Below are 23,625 nucleotides of genomic sequence, written 5' to 3' on the forward strand. Positions count from 1 at the left end.
ACCCTTCCATCTGAGAAGGCAGGCCAACAGTTGATATAGCAAAGTACAAGAAGACAAGGCAAGCCATAGTTAAAAGAAAAAAAAAACTATTTTCAAAGTATTTTCTAACTAGATGTATTCATCTATACACACATGTGTTTGAGGTGTGAGTGTGTGTGCTCATGTGCTTGTATGACAAGACTTTTCTTGACACAATCAATGAGAAGAATAAAAAACAGTTCACAATATATTACCTAAGTTAAGAGCTCTTATTACACTTCATAATAGAGAAATTCTAGTCTATAAAATTTATGGCCACTTTTTCATTAACTAGTTTTGTAAATAATTGTACATTCACATATAATTACAGATTATATAAACATATCAGTATTTATATTTATATGTTAATTACATAATATAATTATAGGAATCATTTGTTGTTTTGGGGGAAGTGCTCTCAACATTGAAGACCCTGTGCTGTAGGTCTACCAGTGGAGCCCAGGCAAACAATTGCTGGAGCTCAGACAGATCTGAATACCAGGAGGACAGTATGACAGGCCTGTAGGCCACTGAGGTATTCAGGGCACCTGCACATGCACATTGTGCCTGCTAACAGTACCAGCACCTCCCCCTGTGCTTAAACTCCACCCTTCCAGGCATCTACATGCTCTAGTACCCTGTCCCTCAAGGCACAGTTACATGCATACAACCTTGCTTGCACACATGTGCCTGCAACCTTAGCTACAGCTGAAACACCAACATCCACTCTCAAACCAGTGGACCTCTCTCAACTTCCTGAAGAATACATCAGACACCAGAAACAGATGGACCCAGTCTAAAGTACAGACTCCAGGAACAAATAGCAAAGGTTACAAATAAGCAGATGGTAGAAGTCGGTGTAAGAACACATCCAACAAAAAGAAGGAAATCAAGGCTTCACCAGCAACCCCCAATATCAATGGATATTTTAATTATTTTGGAAACACAGGAAAATTATTTTAAAGCTGTGCTTATCAAGTTATGTGAGGCACATAAAGAGGAAGAGAACAAAGCTCTCAAAGAAATAGCCACACAAATAAAAGCAAATAAAGTGGAAATGAACAAAGCTCTCAAAGAAATACAGGCAAATATAGCCACACAAATAGAGGCACATAAGGAGGAAAAGAACAAAAAATTAGAGGTCATTATGGAAAGACAGGAATCCATATTCAAACAGATGAAGGAAATGGCACAAGACATGAAAATAGAATTAGAATCAATAAAGAAAACGTAAATAGAGAAAACCCTGGAGCTGGGGAACTTAGACAAAAGATCAAGAATCACAAAGAAAAGCATTACCAACAAAATACAAGAGGTGGAAGAGAGAATCTCAGGCACTGAAGATACAATTGCAGAAATTGATACATCTCTCAAAGAAAAAGTAAAATTGGAAAAGTTCCAAACACGAAACATCCAAGACATCAAGGACACAATGAAAAGATGAAATCTAAGAATAATAGGAATAGACAAAAAAGAAGATTCCAGGTTCCAAGGTCCAGAAAATATTTTCAAGAAAATCATAGAAGGTGCTCGCTTCGGCAGCACATATACTAAAATTGGAACGATACAGAGAAGATTAGCATGGCCCCTGTGCAAGGATGACACGCAAATTCGTGAAGCGTTCCATATTTTTGAAGAGGGACTGCCTCTGACATAATCTGATTGGCCTGCTCTTTGATCACCTCCCTCTGGGGGGGGGGAGCAGCCTTACCAGGCCACAGTAGAGGACAATACAGCCACTTTTGATGTGAACTGACAGACTAAGATCAGAAAGGAGAGGAGAACCTCCCCTATTAGTGGACTTGGGGAGTGGCATGCAAGCAGAGGGAGGAGGGAGGGTGGGATTGGGAGGAAAGGAGGGAGGGGCTTATGGGGAGATGCAGAATGAATAAAGTGTAATTGATGAAAAATTTAAGAAAAAAGGGAAAAAAATAATTTAAGAACCTTAAATGACTTTCAAAATTGGAGGAAAACATGGAGTTAGTCAATTGGCATGGAGCATGTCTCGCCCCTGGGGGCAATGGTCTCCTGAACCTACTCAGACCTCGGACACCACCACTGCTAGTTCTAGAACTGACACAGGATGTTCCAACGAGGGGTTAAGGCTTCTCATAATATTTCCTATAAGCCCACACCTGTTTGTCTATATCCCCCATTTTTATTCATTATTAGCCAGATAGAGCCAAGTAATTGTGGTAATGATACTTGCTTTTTTGCCCAATGCTGGAATGCTAGTAAATTTAGGTATGCCCTGGTTACTCGCATGCCTCACTGGGTGCCTGTGCCCATTGATTTCCCTCATGCTATGACTCTCTTCAGACAGAAAAGGGATCTTGGAACTACAGCCACCATTGTTACTACCATCTCATTGACGGCTGTTGGAGCTACCACCAGGGCATTAGCCATGAGTCATACTGGGCAGACTGCTCAGACCCTGAATAATCATTTAGCCAATGTAGCTCATGCCTTAGTTGTACATAAAGGAATTAATGCTCAACTAAAAGGAAGCTTGATGGTGTTCAATCAGAGGATTGACCTCTTGCAGGAGCAAATTGATACCCTATGGCAAATCGCTCAACCTGGCTGTCAATGAAAGTATGCTGGACTTTGTGTCACTAGCATACAACATGAGAATTTTTCCTGTGCTGCAAATCTGTCTAAACAATTGTCGAGCTATATTTTAGGTAATTGGACTGGAGAATTCGATACTACGATGGAGCAGCTGAGAGTGGCCATTGTCACAGTAAATTCTACCAGAGTGGACGCAGGACTAGCCACAGGATTATCAACATGGATTGCTGCAGCCATGAATCATCTGAAGGAATGGGCGCGCATGGGAGTGTTAGCAGGCCTTCTGGTGTTGGTCTCCTTGGTTTGCCTGTGGTATATATGCAAGATTAGAGTCTCACAACAGTGTGATGCAGCCATGATCATTCAGGCCTTTACAGCCATTGAAGCAGGACATTCTCCCCAAGCATGGTTGGATACCATAAAAAGCTAAAATGATACGCTCAGGATGCGAGGCTAAGCACTGCACTCAGGGTCAGCCGCTTTGGACCCAGAGAAGAGCATGTCTGATTGCATGCGGGTTGATGCCCCAGGTCCCGCCTCTGAGAAAAAAGTATCGGACGGTCTGATGCTCTTTGGGTGGATGACACCTAAATGAACATCTGTACAAAGTCCCAATTTATTTCTAATATCAGAGATCAGACCTCTACTCTTGCCTGATGCGTCTAAAACAAAAAGGGGGAACTGTAGAGAGCTGCGGAATGCTATGCCTTAAAGATGGTGCTGGTTTCTGCCTTCCACCTTCCCGATGGTGAGTGCTCTCTGTCACGAACAACTCCACATTTGGCTAAGGCCAAGGATCTGGCTTGCTTCCATGTATGTGGACCTATCTGCATTGCCCCCGTGGCACGCCTGGGTTGGCTACCCAGAGGCTATTTAAGCTGTGGGCTGGCTTTCTCCGGTGTCCGAGGATTGTTCAATGTTCCTGAATAAACTGCACTGAAAAAAAAAAAAAAAAGAAAATCATAGAAGAAAATTTGCCCAACATAAAGAAAGAACTGTCCTGAAACATATAGGAGGATTACAGAACACTAAATAGACTAGACCAGAAAAGAAACTCTTCATGTCACATAGTAGTCAACACACTAAATCTACAGAAAAAAAAATATTAAAAGCAGCAAGGGAAAAAGGCCTAGTAATAAATAAAGTTAGACCTATCAGAATCACACCAGACTTTCCAACAGAAACTATGGAAACCGGAAGGGCCTGGGCAAATGTCATGCAGCCTCTAAGAGACCACAGATGACAACCCAGACTACTATACCCAGCAAAGCTTTTAATCAACATAGACGGAGAAAACAAAATATTCCATGACAAAACTAAACTGATACAATATCTACACAGCGTACCAACCTTACCGAAGATACTAGAAAGAAAACTCCAATCCAACAAAATCAACTACACCCAAGAAAACACAAGATATAGATAACTTTACAATAAAAAATTAAAAGAAAACAATTAATAGAAATAAAATAAAACTACCAACTGCATAATAAAAGGAACTAACATTCATTGGTCCCTATGATCTAATAATATAATGGACTCAACTCTCTAATAAAAAGACACGGACCTAAAGAATGATTGTGGAAACAGGATCCAACATTATGCTGCATCCAAGAAACACAAATCTGCAAAAAGATAAACACTACCTCAGAGTAAAGGGCTGGAAAGATGTTTTTCAAGCAAATGGACCCAGAAAACAAGCTGGGGTAGCTATTCTAATATCTAATAAAATAGACTTTCAACCAAAATTAATCAAAAAAGAAGAGGAAGGACATTTCATTCTCATCAAAGGAAAAATCCATCAGGAGGACATCACAATTCTGAACATCTATGTCCCAAATAAAAGAGCACCTGATTTATAAATCAAACATTATTAAAGCTTAAATCACACATCGATCTCAACACCTTAATAGTGGGAAACTTCAGCACTCCACTCTCACCAAGGGACAGATCATTTAAAAAAGAAGCTAAATAGGGAAATAATGGCACTTAGAGAAGTTCTAAATCAAATGGACCTAATAGATGTCTACAGAACTTATTACCCAAACTCAAAAGAGTATCCCTTCTTTCCAGCACCTCTGGAATCTTCTAAAAAATTGATCATATAATTAGACACAAAGCAAGCCTCAACAGACACAAGAAGATCAAAATAATCCCTTGTATCCTATCAGACCATCATATCATAAAACAGGACCTCAAGGACAACAGAAATAACAAAAAATCTACATACACATGAAAACTAAATGACAGCTTGGTCAGGGAAGAAATGAAAAAAGAAATTAGAGACTTCCTAAAATTCAATGAAAATGAAGACACAACTTACCCAAACTTATGGGACACAATGAAAGCAGTGCAAAGTGGAAAGTTCATAGCACTAAGTGCCCCAGAAAGAAGTCTGAGACATCTCATATGAGCAAATAGCAGCATACGTAGGAGCCTTAGGGAAAAGAAGAAGAAGCAGACACACCCAAGAGGAGTAGAAGACTGGAAATAATAAACTCAGAGCTGAAATCAGTGAATTAGAAACAAAAACAAACAAACAAACGAAAAATTCAAAGAATCAATGAGACCAAGAACTGGTTCTTTGAGAAAATCAAGATAGACAAACCCTTAGCCAAACTAAGTAAAAGGCAGAGAGAAACTATACAAATCAGCAGAATCAGAATTGAAAAGGGGGACATAACAACAGACACTGAGGAAATCCAAACAATCATTAGGACTGACTACAAAAGCCTATATGCCACAAAATCTGAAAATCTAAATGAAATGGACAATTTTCTTGGAAAATTCCATTTACAAAAATTAAATCAAGATCAGGTAAATAGATTAAATAGTCCCATATTCCCCAAGGAAATAGAAGCAGTCATCAAAAGTCTCCCTTCCCAAAAAAGCCAAGGCTAGATGGTTTTAGTACAGAATTCTACAAGACCTTTAAAGAAGGGCTAACTCCAATTTTTTTCAAACTATTCCATAAAATAGAAACAGAAGGAACATTACCAAACTCATAGTATGAAGCCACAGTCATCTTGATACCTAAACCACACAAAGACCCAATAAAAAAAAAGAGAGAACTTCAGACCTATCTCTTATGAACATTGATGCAAAAATACTCAATAAAATACTTGCAAACTGAATCCAAGAACACATAAAAGATGTCATCCACCATGACCAAGTAGGCTTCATCCCAGGCATGCAAAGGTGGTTCAGTATATGGAAATCCATCAATGTCATCCACTATATAAACAAACTGAAGGAGAAAAACCACATAATCATCTTAGATAACAAAAATGCATTTGACAAAATCCAACACCCATTCATGTTTAAAGTCTTGGAGAGATAAAGGATACAAGGCACATACCTAAACATAGTAAAGACAATATACAGCAAGCCTATAGCCAACATCAAATTAAACAGAGAAAAATTTCAATCAGTCCCACTGAAATCAGGGGCAAGGCAAAGCTGCCCACTCTCTCTATATTTCTTCAGCATAGTACTTGAAGTCCTAGCCAGAGCAATAAGACAACTAAAGAAGATCAAGGAGATATAAATTTGAAAGGAAGAAGTCAAAGTATCACTATTTGCAGATGACATAACAGTGTACATGAGTGATCCCAAAAATTCAATGACAGAACTCCTTTAGCTGATAAACACTTTCAGCAAAGTGGCTGGATACAAAATTAACTAAAAAAAAAAAAAAATCAGAAGACCTCTTGTATACCAAAGACAAAGAGGCTGAGAAAGAAATTATGGAAACTATACCCTTCACAATACCCACGAAGGACATAAAGTGCCTTGATGTGAGTCTAACCAAGCAAGTGAAAATCCTGTTTGAAAAAAACTCCAACCCTCTGAAGAAAGAAATTGAAGAAGATATCAAAAGATACAAACATCCTCCATGCTCATGGATCCATAGGATTAATAGTGAAAATGGTCATCCTGCCAAAAGCAATCTACAGATTCAATGCAATTCCCACCAAAATATCAACACAATTCTTTCCATACCTTGAAAGAAAAATTCTCAACTTCACATGGAATAACAAGAAACCCAGAATCGCTAAAACAACCCTCTACAATAAAAGATCTTCTGGAGGTATGTCCATCCCTGATCTCAAACTGTACTACAGAACAATAGTAATAAAAACTGCATGGTACTGGCATAGAAATAGAATGGTGTATCAATGGACTCCACTTTGAATAAAAGATCCAGAAATAAACCCACACACCTATGGATACTTGATTTTTTACAAAGAAGCCAAAACCATACAATGGAAAAAAGACAGCATCTTCAAAAATTGGTGCTGGTGTAACTGGATGTCTACATGCAGAAAAATGCAAATATGTGCATACTTATCACCCTGCACAAAACTAAAGTCTAAGTGGATCAAAGACCTCAACATAAAACCAGACAGACTAAACCTGTTAGAAGAAAAAGTGGGGAAGAACCTAGAAATTAATGGCACAGGAAACAACTTCCTGAACAGAACACCAACAGGCTCTAAGATCAACAATTAATAAATGGGACCTCATGAAAATGAAAAGCTTCTGTAAAGCAAAGGACACTGCCATCAGAACAAAACAACAGCCTACAGATTGGGAAAGGATCTTCACCAACCCTATATCTGACAAGGGGCTGATATACAGAATATATAAACAACTCAAGAAGTTTCAAAGCAACAAATCAAGAATTCTAATTGAAAAATGGGGTACAGAGCTAAACAGAGAATTCTCAATAGAGGAATATTGAATGGCAGAGATATACTTAAATGCTCAATGTCCTTAGTAATCAGGGAAATGTAAATTAAAATGACCCTGAGATTTCCTCTTACACCCATCACAATGGCTAAGATAAAAAACACAAGTGACAATACATGCTGGAGAGGAGATGTGGAGAAAGTGGAACCCTTGTCCATTGCTGGTGGAAATGTAAATTTGTACAGCCACTTTGGAAATCAACCTGGTGTTTTCTCAGACAATTAGGAATAGTGCTACCCCAATATCCAGCTTTAGCTCTCCCAGGCATATATCCAAAATACACTCAAGTATACAACAAGGGTATTTGATCAACCATGCTCGCAAGAGCTTTATTTGTAATAGCCAAAATCTGGAAACAACCCAGATGTCCTTCAACTGAGGAATGGATACAGAAATTGTGCTACATTTGTACAGTGGAATGCTATTCAGCAATCATGGACATGGAAATCATGAAATTTACAGGCAAATGGTGGGAACTAGAAAAGATCATCCTGAGTGAGGTATCCCAGAAGGTGAAAGACACACATGGTATATACTCACTTATAAGTGGATTTTAGAAATGTAATATAGGATAATCATACTAAAATATGTACACCTCAAGAAGGTAATCAAAAGGAAGAACCTGGGTAAGATGCTCAATCCTCATTCAGAAAGACAAATGGGATATACAATGGAAGAGGGTTAAAACAGGGAACAAGGCAGGAACCTACCACAGAGGGCCTCTGAAAGACTCTATCCAGCAGGGTATTAAGGCAGCTGCTGATAGTCATAGCCAAACTTTGGGCAGAGTTCAGGGAATCTTATGAAAAAGCGGGAAGAAAGAAAGACCTGGAAAAGACAGGAGCTCCACAAGGAGAGCAGCATAACCAAAAAACTATGCCCAGGGGTCTTTGCAGAGACTGATACTCCAACGAAGGACCATGCAGCTACCATGGGCTACCATGGCAGCTCAGTCTCCAAGTGGGTACCCTAGTAATGGGAACAGGGACTGTCTCTGATATGGACTCAGTGTTTAGCTCTTTGATGACCTCACCCTGAGAGAAGAGCAGCCTTACCAGGCCATAGAGGAAAACAATGCAGCCATTCTTGATGAGACCTGATAGGCTAGGGTCAGAGAAAAGGGGAGGAAAACCTCCCCCATCAGTAGACTTGGGGAGGGGTATGGGAGGAGACAAGGTAGTGAGGGTGGGATTGGGAGGTGATGAGGAAGGGGACTACAGCTGTGACACAAAGCAAATAAACTGTAATTAATCAAAAAATAATTATTTTTAAAAGTATTGGTAAATTTATGTAAATATACAAACAATAGTAGTTACTATAAGCATTGCCAAATCTTTAAGATACACACAGACACACAGAGACATGATATAGAGATGAGAGTAGCTAAGAAAAAGATAGGGATCTTAAAAGAAGAGGAGGGAATAGACAGAATTATAAGGGGAAATGTGAAAACTACACCATATAAACTTACGGAAAATTCAAATGATTTCTAATGGTATTTGACTATACTCATAGACCTAGACCTATCCCAATTGTCGTCAGAGGGGCTTCCTCCAACAGCTGATGAAAGCTGAAGCAGAGACCCACAGCCAAATATTTGGCAGAGCTCAGAAACTCCATAGAAGAGAGGAAAGAAAGGTTGTAGGAGCCAGAGGGGTTGAGATAACATGGTGTGAAGAATTGATTAAGCAGGGCTGATAGGGGCTCACAGAGACTAAAGTGGAAATCACGGAACCATTATAGGTCTGACCGATTTCCTTGGAAGGTCTGCAGGATCCTACCAGAGGGAGTGGAGTAGTCTCTGATTCTCTTGCCTGCTCTTGGGATCCCAGGAGAACATGGCCCACAGAATCAAGTTAGAAAGGCTGATAGGGGCTCAAAGGGACTCAAGTGGCAATCATGGAGCCATCATGGGTCTGACCTATGTTCTGGTGGTTGTTTACCATGGAAGGTTTGTGGGAATCCTACCAGTGGGTGTGGGGTTGTCTCTGACTCTTCTGCCTCCTCTTGGGACCCTATTCCTCCTCCTGAGTTGTCTTATGCAGCTTTGATATGAGGGTTTATTGCATCTTTAATGCTGTGTTTGGTTGATATCCCTGGGAGTCCTGTTCTATTCTGAAGGGAAATGGGGAACAGTGTATCTGAGCAAAAAGAGAAAACAAAAGAAGGGTAGGGGAGGAGAGCAGAACTAGAGAGAGAAAACCCCGGGGAAAATGCTGGAGCCCTCCAGCATTTCAATACAAGAAAGAGTTCTTGGAACTGCCAAACTTGTTTTTTAAAACTACTTCCCTATATGGTCCATGGTCACACAAAAAAGTTTTAAGGAACTTGGTGAAACTTCCTCTTTTCTCTTTCTCCAGGTGAAGGCCAGGGTGAAAACATGTTTTCCAATAAATAACAAAGCAGCTTGACAAAGAAGCAGCTCTCCACAGTAAAAGAGAATGACAGATAAAAATTGTCTCATGAGAAAAACACACACAAACTGGACAAACAGGACAATAGTCACGGGTGACAGAAGGAAAGACTTCGAAGAGTCCATGGAGAAAATAGTTTATGGATGTATAAATCAGTAAAGGAAAGAGAAGAAAACTCTAATAAGGGTCAATGAACAAATAACAAGAATGTGACCATGTAGAGGAATTTTAAAGCAGCAGCATGGCTGCTCTGGCAAGGGATCACATCCAAAGACCTTCTAGGTCTATATGATCTGGCCAAAATACCAACACTCCCTTAGTACACAGTGAAGGTAGAGCTAGTTGATAGAAGGAAATAGCCATGTTTGAAAGTAGCATTTAATTGAGGGGCAGACACAGTGATAAATCAGAGAAAATTTTGATAGAGTGAACCAGAAATTAGATATGCCCAACTCTCATTAAATAGCATAGAAAAGAGGGAGTACTTAAAAGCAGCATAGGAAGAAAAGTGGTGTGTGTGTGTTTTCTGTGTGTATATTTGTGTGTGTGGCAATTTTACGAGAACAGTTTTAAAGAGACAGGTTGCAGAGAGAACAACATAACACAGGTGAAGACAGAAAAAACTAGAGAATGAGAAGAAGTCAAATGATTTAAAGCATATTGCCAGAATTAACTTGAAGCCAGGCTGGGTAAATCAGGCAGAAGCTGGGAGAAATCAGTTTGAATTAATCAGCTGGAGAGGAGTTGGAGCAGAACAGCAGAGTTGAATCCACAAGGAGTTCAGAAAGTGCTAGAAATGGTGAGTTTATTCAGCAGTAAGTCTCAGAGGTTGAAACATTCTAGGCCTAGGTTAGTAGATGAAGGCTGGAAGCTGAAGCTTTCAGTGTTCAGCTTTGTGAAGATTAGATTGTACAGAGGATAGGAGCTTTCAGGACTAAGCCTATGAGTATATAGAACAGAGAAAATAAATGCTCTGGGCTCAGCCAATGCTGGATAATCATGCAGCTTAGGAAGAGCTATCTTCACACTCCATCATCAGAGGAAATAAAAACATTTACATGACACACTAAAGAGACTAACAGAAACAGCCTGATAACTTCAAGGTATAAAATCAAAATCATATTTATTTATTCATTATTTATTTAATTATTTATTTTTTTTAATTTTTTTTTTTTTTTTAGACAATGTTTTTTTAGTGCGAACTATCCCGGAACTTACTATGCAGACCACTCAGGCCTCAAACTCAGAGATCCACCTGCCTCTGCCTCTCAAGTGCTGAGAATAAAGATGTGCACCACCACCATGGCTTGGCAACAAAAGCATAAATTTTATCACAGTAAATAAAAAAGGAATTATATCTACTAAACAGGGAAAGGTTAATGATTACATTTTAAGCTTTTTTTTTCTTTTGATGCAATATTCTTAATGATTCTTACTGATTTCATACAGTGTATTTGGAGCAACTACTCTACATAAACTCTTCTAAATCTACCCTCAACTTTTTGTCTCCCAACTCAATGTCTTCTTTTTTGTTTTTAAATCACCCATTAAGCCTCACTTCTACTGGACAGATACCCCAGGGTGTGGGGTCATCCATTGGAGCACGGTCAATCTATAGGAAGCCACATCCTAAAAGAAAACAGAATTTCCATCCCCTGAAAAATCCAGCTGTCCATACTTCCTCAGCCAGGATCTGGCAAACAATAACATTGTGTAAGGTAATAACAAATAAAATGTCATCCCAGAGGGTACTTCAAATGTAATAGCCTCATTGTAAGATATAAATAGGCTTCTCTCAGTTGAAAGCTGTTGACTTGACGTTTCTTCAAATCAAAGAGCAAGAGGAAGATGGTCTATTTTGAAGGGGAAGTTTCAGGTTTCTTTGGAAACTCAGTCGTATCATATGACTATGTTTGTTTTTTTTTTTTTAAATTGGGTCCCAAGTGTAGGATGTGGGAATGTTTTTCTCCTGTGAAAAACAGGCCCCTGAGAAAACAACCCCCAGAAGAAGGCAAGTGATGTCGGTCAGCTGAACCCTCACTCCCTCCCAAGAGGAGTATGGATTTTGTGAGCTGCAAAACTCCTCCTGTGGACTTTGAGAAGGATTAAATAGAAGCCCACAGACAGTCTGAAAATGTTTTCTGCACCTCTATCCTTTTGCTTTGCAAGGGCTGCATAAGTTGAAGCTCTTGACAAAGAAGCACTCCAGAGAACGGCTCATTGTGCTTTGGTGGAGTTTACTCTTTCAAAGAAGTTCCCCAAACCCACTGTTGATGAGGCTAAATCTGCCATATACAAGGCTGGGCTAGAAGAGGTGATGTGCAGGTGAAGTTTGACCTAGAGGATAGAAACAGCTTGGGTTAAATGAAGTCACGGGGTGGGTCTCAGTTTGGGCCAGAGATTGGTTGGACATTCCCTCCATCTCTGCTCCATGTTTATATCTACACATCTTATAGGAAGGAAGAATTTGGGGTTGAAGTGTTGTGGGTGGGTTAGTGTTCTACCTCCCTCCGCTAGGAGTAGTCTAGTTAGAGGGTAGCCTCTTCAGTCTCCATTACACACACTACTAAGGGTCTCAGCTAGAGTCACCCCCACAGCCTCCCTGGAGATTACACTATTGGATGTCTCTAGCTTGCCTCAGACACACCACCTCAGACAGTTTCTCTTCTCTCTGCAAGCAACTGTCCTCCAGAGACCTTATTCCCCCAATGCCCCGTTCTCCCCTTATCTGTTCCCCAGCCTTGCTTCCCCACCCTAGAGTCACTCTGTACTCCTCCTATCCTATTCTATCTTTTCAACTACTTCCCCTTCTGAGTGAAATTCAAGCAAACTCCCTTGGGCCCTCCTTGTTACTTAGTTTCTTTTGGTCTGATGAAGTAGGGTCAGCCCATCCTGTATGGCTAATATCCAACTATAAGTGAGTACATACACTCTGTGTATATTTTTTGTGAGCTGCAAAACCTCCTCCTGTGGACTTTGTGAGGGGTTAAATAGAAGCCCACAGACAGTGAGAATATGTTGTCCGCATCTCTATCCTTTCGCTTTTCAAAGGTTGCAGCTTTTGATGGTCTTGGCAGAGAAACACTCAAAAGAACATTCATGCTGCTTTGGTAGATTTTGCGGTTTCAGAGGAGTTTTTCCTGCACTTTGGTCAGACTTGTGCCATTTAGGAAAAGTCTAACCATTTCTACCGAATCATTCTACTGCTACTGACACAGGTTGTGACAGCTGCTTGCAGCTGACTAGACTGTTGGCTTCCTGGCTACTAAGTTTGATAATCCCCTTAGGACACATAGACTCTAATGAACACAAAGTAGATTTAAAAAAAAAAGTCTAAAGCTCCTTTTCCTACTAATTTCCTACCTAATGTCCAGGGATTGGAAGCCAGGTAAAGGCATTTAAGAACCTTAAATAAAGTAGGTGTTTGAAAAATAGAAGCCTACACCTCTTGGCTTGCCATAGCCTACCTGCAATAAAAAACCCAGTTATCCATTTGCACCTCCCTTATAGAGTATACATTTTATATGTGCTTTGCTATACCCATTGATGTATAACTTAGATAACATCTCTAACTCTGGGAAAAGTGTGTCCCTTCACATCATTATCAGCCTTGGATGTGTATTGATCTTGATCCTTTTTTTTTTTTTCAATGCAGTTTATTCAGGAACCTTGAACAATCATCTGACCCTGAGGAAAGCCAGCCCACAGCTTAAATAGCCTCTGGGTAGCCAACCCAGGCGTGCCACGTGGACAATGCAGATAGGTCCACATACATGGAAGCAAGCCAGATCCTCAGCCTTAGCCAAATGTGGAATTGTTTGTGACAGAGAGCACTCACCATCGGGAAGGTGGAAGGCAGAAACCAGCTCCATCTTTAAGGCACAGCATTCCGCAGCTCTCTACAGTTCCCCCTTTTTGTTTTAGACGCATCAGGCAAGAGTAGAGGTCTGATCTCTGATATTAGAAATAAATTGGGACTTTGTACCGCTGTTCATTTAGGTGTCATCCACCCAAAGAGCATCAGACCCGTCCGATACCTTTTTCTCAGAGGAGGGACCTGGGGTATCAACCCGCATGCAATCAGACATGCTCTTCTCTGGGTCCAAAGTGGCTGACCCTGAGTGCAGTGCTTAGCCTCGCATCCTGAGCGTAACATTTTAGCTTTTTATGGTATCCAACCATGCTTGGGGAGAATGTCCTGCTTCAATGGCTGTAAAGGCCTGAATGATCATGGCTGCATCACACTGTTGTGAGACTCTAATCTTGCATATATACCACAGGCAAACCAAGGAGACCAACACCAGAAGGCCTGCTAACGCTCCCATGCGCGCCCATTCCTTCAGATGATTCATGGCTGCAGAAATCCATGATGATAATCCTGTGGCTAGTCCTGCGTCCACTCTGGTAGAATTTACTGTGACAATGGCCACTCTCAGCTGCTCCATCGTAGTATCAAATTCTCCAGTCCAATTACCTAAAATATAGCTCGACAATTGTTTAGACAGATTTGCAGCACAGGAAAAAGTCTCATGTTATATGCTAGTGACTCAAAGTCCAGCATATTTTCATTGACAGCCAAGTTGAGCGATTTGCCATAGGGTATCAATTTGCTCCTGCACGAGGTCAATCCTCTGATTGAACACCATCAAGCTTCCTTTTAGTTGAGCATTAATTCCTTTATGTACAACTAAGGCATGAGCTACATTGGCTAAATGATTATTCAGGGTCTGAGCAGTCTGCCCAGTATGACTCATGGCTAATGCCCCGGTAAAAAAAAGGGAAAAAAATAATTTAAGAACCTTAAATGACTTTCAAAAGTGGAGGAAAACATGGAGTTAGTCAATTGGCATGGAGCATGTCTCGCCCCTGGGGGCAATGGTCTCCTGAACCTACTCAGACCTCGGACACCACCACTGCTAGTTCTAGAACTGACGCAGGATGTTTCAACGAGGGGGTTAAGGCTTCTCATAATATTTCCTATAAGCCCACACCTGTTTGTCTATATCCCCCATTTTTATTCATTATTAGCCAGATAGAGCCAAGTAATTGTGGTAATGATACTTGCTTTTTTGCCCAATGCTGGAATGCTAGTAAATTTAGGTATGCCCTGGTTACTCGCATGCCTCACTGGGTGCCTGAGCCCGTTAATGCCCCTCACGCTATGACTCTTTTCAGACAGAAAAGGGATCTTGGAACTACAGCCACCATTGTTACTACCATCTCATTGGCGGCTGTTGGATCTTGATCCTTTGACTGGAGAAATATCACATGAAATGTGAAGTAAAGAATAGAAAAATTGAAACCTGGAATTCCATAATGCATGCCTTTTATTTTCATTATGCTACAAGATCTGTACATTTAAATAGGCTTTGGGAGGATAGGATACTCTTAAGAGGCTGAAACATGCTAACATTTGCACATAAGAAAGTAGTTGTTTCATAGCAGTTTCCTTCAAGATTCAAATCTCATGTCTTACAGGGGACTTTCTTAAGACCTAAGATGATAGAAAAAAGGTGAAATGACAGGATTGTATGAAATGAGGTGAAACATTATATCCTGCAGAAAACTTCTTTCACCTCAAGAAGAAAACAACTCAAAGGCTTCAGAAAAACACACCCCAAATAACCAAACCCACTAGATGCCTCTGGTATCTTAGTGTTTTCACTATAACATGCCAAGAGCATTTTCTTTTCTGGACTTGTCTACTTGGTGTCCCGTGTGCTGCCTGTATCTGTGCGGGTATGACTTTCCTTCTTTTAGGTATGTTTTCTTCTATGATCTGGTTAATCTGGTCTATGGCAGTGAGGTCATATTCTTCTCCATCATCTATGCCTATGGTTCTAACATTTGGTCTTTCATGGTCTGCCAATTTTCTGTATGTTCCTTTTCTCTGGTTTTTAAAATATTCATTATTTATTTGTTTAGAATCCTTTGTTTTAAATGTTTCTCCTGATACTAAAGTTTTTCTGCTTAATCCATTCTGCTTGTAAGGATTTCCTTAGTTCTTTTATTGAACTTTTGGGGTCTTCAATTTCTTCTTCATTTCAGCTTGAGTGCCCTTCAATGTTTCTATCTCCGTATTAAATTCTGTTCTCAAGAACTGAACTGTCTCTGTCATTTCCATATTTTCTTGGAAATCACTGACTATTTATCTTCTTGAAGTTCTTTCTCCTGTTCCTCTCTTCGTAAAACTCTATGAATCCCTTGATGATACTTATGATTGCTTCCTTAAATTCTATGTCCTGGAATTCATGTAGGTAGTTATCATAAGGAAAAAATTTCTAAAAGACTAATAGATTTCAGAACATAATGTGTGTATTTGTGTGATCAGACCTGAACATGTGAACATTTTTGTTGTTGAGGCTAACTCTTCCATGGACAAGTTTGCTAGAAGAGGTGATGTGCAGGTGGAGTTACGCCTAGAGGTTGGAAACAGCTTGGCCGGAATGAAGTCAGGTGTAGAAGGGGGAGTGGGCTGCACATAAAAGATGTATGTCCCAGTACAAATCTAACTGGTGAGAGTGGTTGGATGTCACACAAGAGGTGCCAATGAGTTTGGATAGGCAAGGCAGGTTCTTATAGAATCATAGAGATTGGTTACAGCATCGATGTGTGAGCAGAATAAAATTTAGGACGTGGGCTAGATCTGGTGAGCTGGGAAGGGCACATAAAGAGATTGGGCAAAACCTCACTTGGCTAGACTATAACTAAGAATCCAGAATCTTTTTGTTCCTTTTATTGAAAATATTTCCTGAGCTTATCAAATTATATCCTGATTATAGTTTTCCTCCCTCTACTCCTCTTAGTTTCTCTTTACCTCCTAACATCCCAGCCCACTCCATTTCTGTCTCCTATTAGAAAAGAACAGGCTTCTAAGAGATAACCAGACATGTCAAATGAAAATATAATAGAATAAAGAAAAACTACCATATCAAAATTAAATAAAATTATGTTCTTCTAGATCCCTGTAAGGTGGCATACCTTTCTGAATACCCAGATGCTAATTATTTAACACCAATAACCTGCATGCAGAGTTTGAACACCTCAAAGTTTCTTTTCTGAATTGTGCCTTTTCTAAGGCCTCCTGTTTCTGCTAATTCTTTAGGTGTATGTGAGAGTACAGGACACTGTGCTTACACTTGAAATCTAATTTTTTCTCTGGGATTCTCTTGGCTTAACCATTTTCCTTTTCCTCAGAAACACTCCAAATATGTGTACATTGATTACATGAAATTCATCAATGTTTCATGTTTTAGGCGAGTGGATATGGACCTGCAGGGAGTGATGGAGATGGCCCTGTCTAGCTGACTAAAGAGGCATGCTTCACAGGTTTTTTAAGTGTTTGTTCTAGACTCCTGGGGCACTGTGTGCCCTTCATTTTCTAAGAAGCTGAGGCTCTCCCTTAGGCAGTGAAGTATTTTTTGTTTTTCTGTGTCCCTTAGAAGTCAATAATGCATGTGGAAGGTAGGCAGAACAATTAGTCTTAGACACTAACCTGTGTACACTGTATGGCTTGCAAATGCCATTCTGTCATGGCAACTGCCAATATATTCTGTTTTAATAAGTGTGTGAATGTTTGATTTATTTTTAAAATAAGCTTGTGTCAGCTTCACTGAGACACTTTCAGCCCAGCTGGCTTTAATTTGAACCATGGATATTGGGAGACTCTGGTAGGTTAAGTAAGGGCTGGTGCTTACTTACCCACATCAAAATTTCAGTGTCAACAGTTGTAAAGCCCTGTGACCCTAGACGGTTCCTAAACTTTGGGCTTCAATTTCCTTCTCCATAAAGTCACAAAAATAGCATCTGCTTCTTAGGGTGATTATGAGACAGAAATTTACCTTTAAGCTTGACCTCAGACAGAGATCACCTCTTAGGTTGACCTATAGGTTTTTCCTGTCTGCCCCACCTTTCCTAGGGTTATAAGCATAAAACACAACATATGGCATTTTTATGCAGGTTCTGGGAATCAGACTCAGGTCCTCATAACTTATAAGACAAACACTCTACGTACTAAGCTATTGCCCTAACTCTGCTGATTTTTAACTTATAGTCAACAAAACTAGCACTTAACCTACCTCAAAAGTTGCTGAGACTCTGGAGTACCAAGTGCCCAAAATAACTTTTTTATCAGAGTTAGGTCTCCTCACTACACCAACCTGTCTTTTATAAAGTAGCAATGATTAAAATCCCAGGATTTCCTATCAGGAAACACCTGTCATTGCAGGAATGTACATATCACTGTTCAGCTTCACCCATTAATATGTGCTTGAGATAAAATGGTTTTAATTGTTCTATTCCACATTCTACCTAAACACTCAATTTATTAGAGATATTTTTCAGAACCTCGGTTCTCTGTTGAATGAAAATTTTGATAAGATGAACTTAAGTGTCCATTTTTGTTATTTCAAGGCTGAAGTTTGGTCTAATTGTAACCACCATCCTATTGGCTATAAAGTCATGTTAAAATAGAAGTTAAAGATAACAAATATGAAAACTGGCCCAAGTCTTTTGTTACCTATTTCAAGCCAATACCTCCAAGTTTTGATAAGATCATTATGAAAAACAGTTTATTACTGAATGATACTGCTAAATTTTACTCGTAGTGAGCTGGAACTGATTATGTTGGTGGGATGGAGAGGACAGGCTAGTAGTTTTCAAGTAATAGATGACAGCTTGTACTGCTGCTACAAGGCATGTACTTATTACCTCCTCATTCAGAAGTAGTTGCTCCTTTTATGTGATGTAACAAAACTATACCACTAAACATTAATTGCAGTGTTTTTGTTTTGTTTTATTTTGTTTCTTTGCTTTGATAAATCAGTCTAGTGTTGTGAAGTCAAATGTGATAAAGTCTTATCAAATCAAAAGTGTAAGATGTATTCAAACTGTGCTCTGAAATGGGTGTTTGATGACCAGAAGGTGGGGGCCAACAGAAAAATTATTTCTCGGCGACCATGAAAACTCCTGAAGGTCCCATCACATTACCCGATATTCAAACCTATTTCTTATATTATTTATTTTCCTTCTTTTATCTCACCTCACCATCCCTGTACATTCCTGAAGCCTACTGTTGGATGTTTATGACTGATGTAAGATTCATCCGTACAATCCTTTCCAATATGGTACAACTTAGAACACTTTAAACTTTTTGAAAGAGCAACATGATCTGGAGAGTGTGAGCTTCTATCACTGCAAACTCAGCATCAAAGGAATCTCCCTGTGTCTCTTTTCCCTTATTTTCCACTTACAGCTTCTATAATTTCAACCAAAAGATCCTCTCTGATGGTTCTTATATAGATAAATTAACAAGTTGTGTATTGTTTACTACTTTCAGTCTTTTAGGTAGAAAGATGTTTGGGTTTGACTCTGCAGAACTCTGCTGATGGTCACAGTCATTAATGTATGCTTATTAATTGTGTTATATTACCATATACCCAAGTACCTGGAGGTTTTTTGTTTTGTTTGTTTTTGCTTGGTGGTTTGTATTTATATCCTTTAAAAATTCTCTGCACAGTTCACTTTGGTGGCACAAAATTAAAATCAAGGCTACTCAGGAGGCATTGTTAGTTCACTGACAACCTACACTACTGAGGAAGTTCTGCCAGAGCTGCAAAACTAAAACAACAAGTAAACAAACAAACAAAAATACAGTAAGCCCAGTGGAAAATACAATCCCCAGTGTTCATTCCCCAGCAATAAACAAAGCAATCAAAGAAGTGTAAATGTGAAAATAATGTATGAGGCCACATGTGTGGAAACATACAACTTCAAAATTATAATACAACTTTATAATTTCAGATAAAACATAAAAATGAAGTTCAGATAATGTAAGCAGACAGGTCATTTATTTTAGAAATTGTCGGTGTTATTAGCATGGTACACTATTTATGTGTGTGTGTATGTGTGTGTGTGTGTTATTTAGTAACATGTGTTCAATAATGATTTTTAATTATTCTTCTCAATCTTGCTACTAAATCCTCTCAAGAGCATTTAAGGGAATTCAATTTTTTAATTATTTGTACTTCCCACATGACATTTAATTTTTAAGATAAAGTAGGAAATTTAAAGCTAACACATAATAAAGACTGCCTGTGAAAATAATCAGAATGAACTATTTGCTTGTTTTTCATAAAATAGAGAATGTGCATCACAGATCCCACTATTTTTCTGAAACAAAAGCACATTTTGGATCACTGTACAGCTTCCTAAGGAAGCCTTCAAACACTTGATGCCTGAGTATATTTGGAAATGAAAAGAATGCAGGAACACACTGCCAAATTGGCAAGGATGCTTCCTGTCTGCAAAACATTAACAGAAGTTGTTTTATCATCCAAGTTGTGTTTCTTTATTGACAATAAAATTATATTACAACGTACATAAGAGGTAGAAGCTAACATATATAAGATCTGATCCTTCATCTTCCACCACTCAAACAAAACCGACCAGGGTGCTTCTGACCAGAAGATTAATCAGCTAGGGAGAAGCTGCTCCAAGGTAGGTACTTGGAAATGTGAAGCCCTTTAACTTGATAGTAAATTTTGCCCAGCTTTAGAAGATAGCATTTTAATGAGCTGTTTAGAGGATATTCTTTTTCATCACCGCAAGAATAAGCACCTACAAGAAATTGTAAGTCATAAAATGTATTATATTTTGAAAAATTTAGCAATTCACAGAAAAGCATTCATGTTGATCACTTAGGATGCTGAGTCCATCAAAGTCCACAATTCCCTTTTCTCCTTCCTATTCCCTATGAGTCCTTCACATTCATAATGATGGATTACTCTCAGATGTACTGTGAAAGAGAATTATCCTGAAGTATATGTTTACAATTTATTTCACTTGTTTTTAAGCTCCATATGAAATATATTTCAGGAAAAATCAATACATCACATTTGCTCATAATATCTAGTGAAAACTTGTTGCTAAATCAACTATTTCACAAATGACCAAGTATTAATATATCAAACATATATCTACATAAGCCCATTATTACAGAACAAAAGGTACAAGGGGAAATATCCATTTAAAAATAATTACTGTCGAGCCAATAGCTTTACTTTGAAACCTTCTGTTGCTCAGATTCTCCATAAACAAATACATGGCATTTTCTCCTGCATCAGCTCATTAGTCAAAACCAAAAACTGGCCCCATCCTTTCACAGTCAAATGTTATGAGCTGATGATACTGCCTTATCCCACTAATACACAGTCTAAGAAAATGTTAGGTGAGTTATTTTAAGATGCACAAGACTATAAATACATCATGTATTGAAACATGTTCCTAATAATGACATTTCATTGATTTTAATGATGCTAATGAGCCATTGTGCTTATTTTCAGAGGATTCCAAAGATGAAACCACTGTACTTGGTCTTTGGCCTTTGGGTTCTTACAGGATGTTTCCGGGTAAGTATCATTGATCTCTACCATACTGGGATATTCTCTTGTTAACTTTTACTTCAGCACTTGTATTTCTAGTTACCTGCATTTCCTGAGATATAAAAGTTGCAAGTTTTGCTCAAACACCATTCCAGTATTTAATTTCCACTTTAACATTCTGGTTGAACTGAAGTCATAAAAGGCTGATGATAGCCATGTTGGAAGCTCAGATCTATGACTTTATGCAGATTTTATTATGCAGATGCATCAGGTGTGTTTCCATACTCTAGCAACTGCATTGGGAGCTCTTCCTGACCTGATCTGAAAGCTGATTTTCATCAATTTCACTCCTCTGAATACAAGACAAAATGAGTCATTATTATGCGACTCATGTTTGTATTGTCTAAGCAATCTTTTTATAAAATTCATTTACAAAGCATTCTAATCCTACAAGCAGTTGAGTGCAATAGTATAAGTTGAAATATGTCTTTCCATGAGTTAGTTGCATGAGACTCAAGATGATTAATACTTGCTGCCTAAACTTAGGAAAGAATATTCTTACCATATGAGCAGAGAAATGGACAATCATCTCTTGAGTATTTGTTATATGTAATTTTCAGATGTCTCTATGTATTAGCTCATTTAACCCATAAAGCTAATCTGACAAAGAGACTATTATTATAGATTAAGATATAAACTTATATTCAATGAATTTATGTATTAACTATATTGTATTGAACCATAAATGAAAAATAATACCTGCAAAACCCTCACCCCAGACAGAATGGCTTTTCTTCCAAGAACAATCTCTTCATTATAATTAAATCCATTATATCAAATCATAAGTGAGATAAGATTCAGTCACAACAAGTGGATTAAAGCATTAAGAGAAGGATAGATATGTCCAAGAAAGTTTATCAATATATAATATTCAGATCAATATCAGGACATCCTTAGTAAACACAGGAATTTTCAGCTAATTCTTTAGTTGCTATAAGAATGATGTGAAATGCTTTCTCAAAAACAAGAATTTTTTTGGCAACCAAAATTAAAATCCTGTTCGCACACAGGACAACCAGCCTGTGAACTAGAACCCTTTTTTCTAATGCCTGCCATGATTCAATGAACTCCTAAAGAGAGAGAGAGAGAGCACTACTCCTAGAGATGGTCTAGAAATGGAGGTACGCTGGCTGGTGGAGAAAGAGACAAAAAGAACCATGATGGGACATGAGGAATGAATTTGGCAAATATGATAGACCTTTAGTGTGGAGTTGCAATGAATGAGAGAGGTGACAATAAAAGCCAGCAGTGTAAAGATGCTAGAGAGCAAGATTTTTAGAAGAGAAAATGATTTTGATTGATGTTAATTAATTTTCTGAGGAATGTTTTTAACTCTGCACTCTTTAAGGAAGAAGCAAAAATAGAGATGGTGAGTTCAAGCAAAAGAGTCCTTATAATGATGCAATTAATCATAATAGATTCAATATGTTGAAAAGGCTAAACAGAATTCAGGGAGCCGTTGCAAAGCTGTGGGATGAATAGAACATGGGTGTTGTCATTTTCTAAGTGATAGTAGTTAAATGCATACAATTACAGTGAGTAAAAGGAAAGAAACAGCATAGTTCTTGGAAACACAATGGAGAGGTTATTCTCTGAAATTATCAGTGACTTTGCAGGCTGCCTGGACTAGACTGGGAAGTACATTTCTACATGCTGCAACCTCTCTGTGAGGTAAAAGGTAAACATGGGGCTCAGTCTTTCAGAGGCCCCCTATGGAAGGCTCCTGTCCTGTTCACTGTCTTCCCCTACTTCCAATGACTATCCTGTTTGCCCTTCTGAATGAGGATTAAACCTCTTCCCAGCGTCCTCCTTGCTGTCTAGCTTCTTTGGGGCTGTAGATTTTAGTATGTTTATCCTATATTATATGGCTGATATCCACTTATGAGTGAGTACAGGGAGCTTCTAAAAGACTCTACCCACCAGGATATTGAAGCAGAGGCTGAGACTCATAGACAAACTGTGGGCAGAGTGCAGGGAATCTTATGGAAGAAGGGGGATATAGAAAGACCTGAAAGAGACAGGAGCTCCATAAGGAGACCAACAAAGCCAAAAAAAAAAAAAAATCTAGGCTCAGAGGTCCTTCAGAGACTGATGAATCAACCAAGGACCATGCATGGAGAGGAACTAGACCCCTTCTCAGATGTAACCCATGGGCAGCTGAGTCTCCATGGGTTCCACTCCATGGACTCAGTGGCCGGCTCTTTGATCACCTCCCTTTGGTGAGGTGGCCTAACTAGGCTACAGAGAAAGAGGATCTAGACAGTACTGGTAAGACCTGATAGACTAGGGGAGGGAAGAGGGAGAGAGGATGGGACCAAGAGGAACTGAGGGAGGTGGCTACAGCCAGGATACAAAGTGAATAAATTGTAATAAATAATAATAATAATAATAAAAATTCTTAAAGAATTTTAAAAAACATAGGGACTCGG

At 39.0% G+C, this 23,625-nt stretch overlaps 1 non-coding gene across 1 annotated transcript; it reads left to right on the forward strand.

Moving 5' to 3' along the window:
• The first annotated feature begins 1,544 nt into the window (after positions 1-1,544).
• On the forward strand, positions 1,545-1,651 carry LOC132653432 (U6 spliceosomal RNA). The gene has a single exon (XR_009591171.1). It is a non-coding gene; the product is annotated as a U6 spliceosomal RNA (small nuclear RNA).
• The last annotated feature ends 21,974 nt before the right edge of the window (positions 1,652-23,625 follow it).

This window comes from Meriones unguiculatus, chromosome 3, assembly GCF_030254825.1.
Source record: "Meriones unguiculatus strain TT.TT164.6M chromosome 3, Bangor_MerUng_6.1, whole genome shotgun sequence".
Taxonomy (NCBI): domain Eukaryota; kingdom Metazoa; phylum Chordata; class Mammalia; order Rodentia; family Muridae; genus Meriones; species Meriones unguiculatus.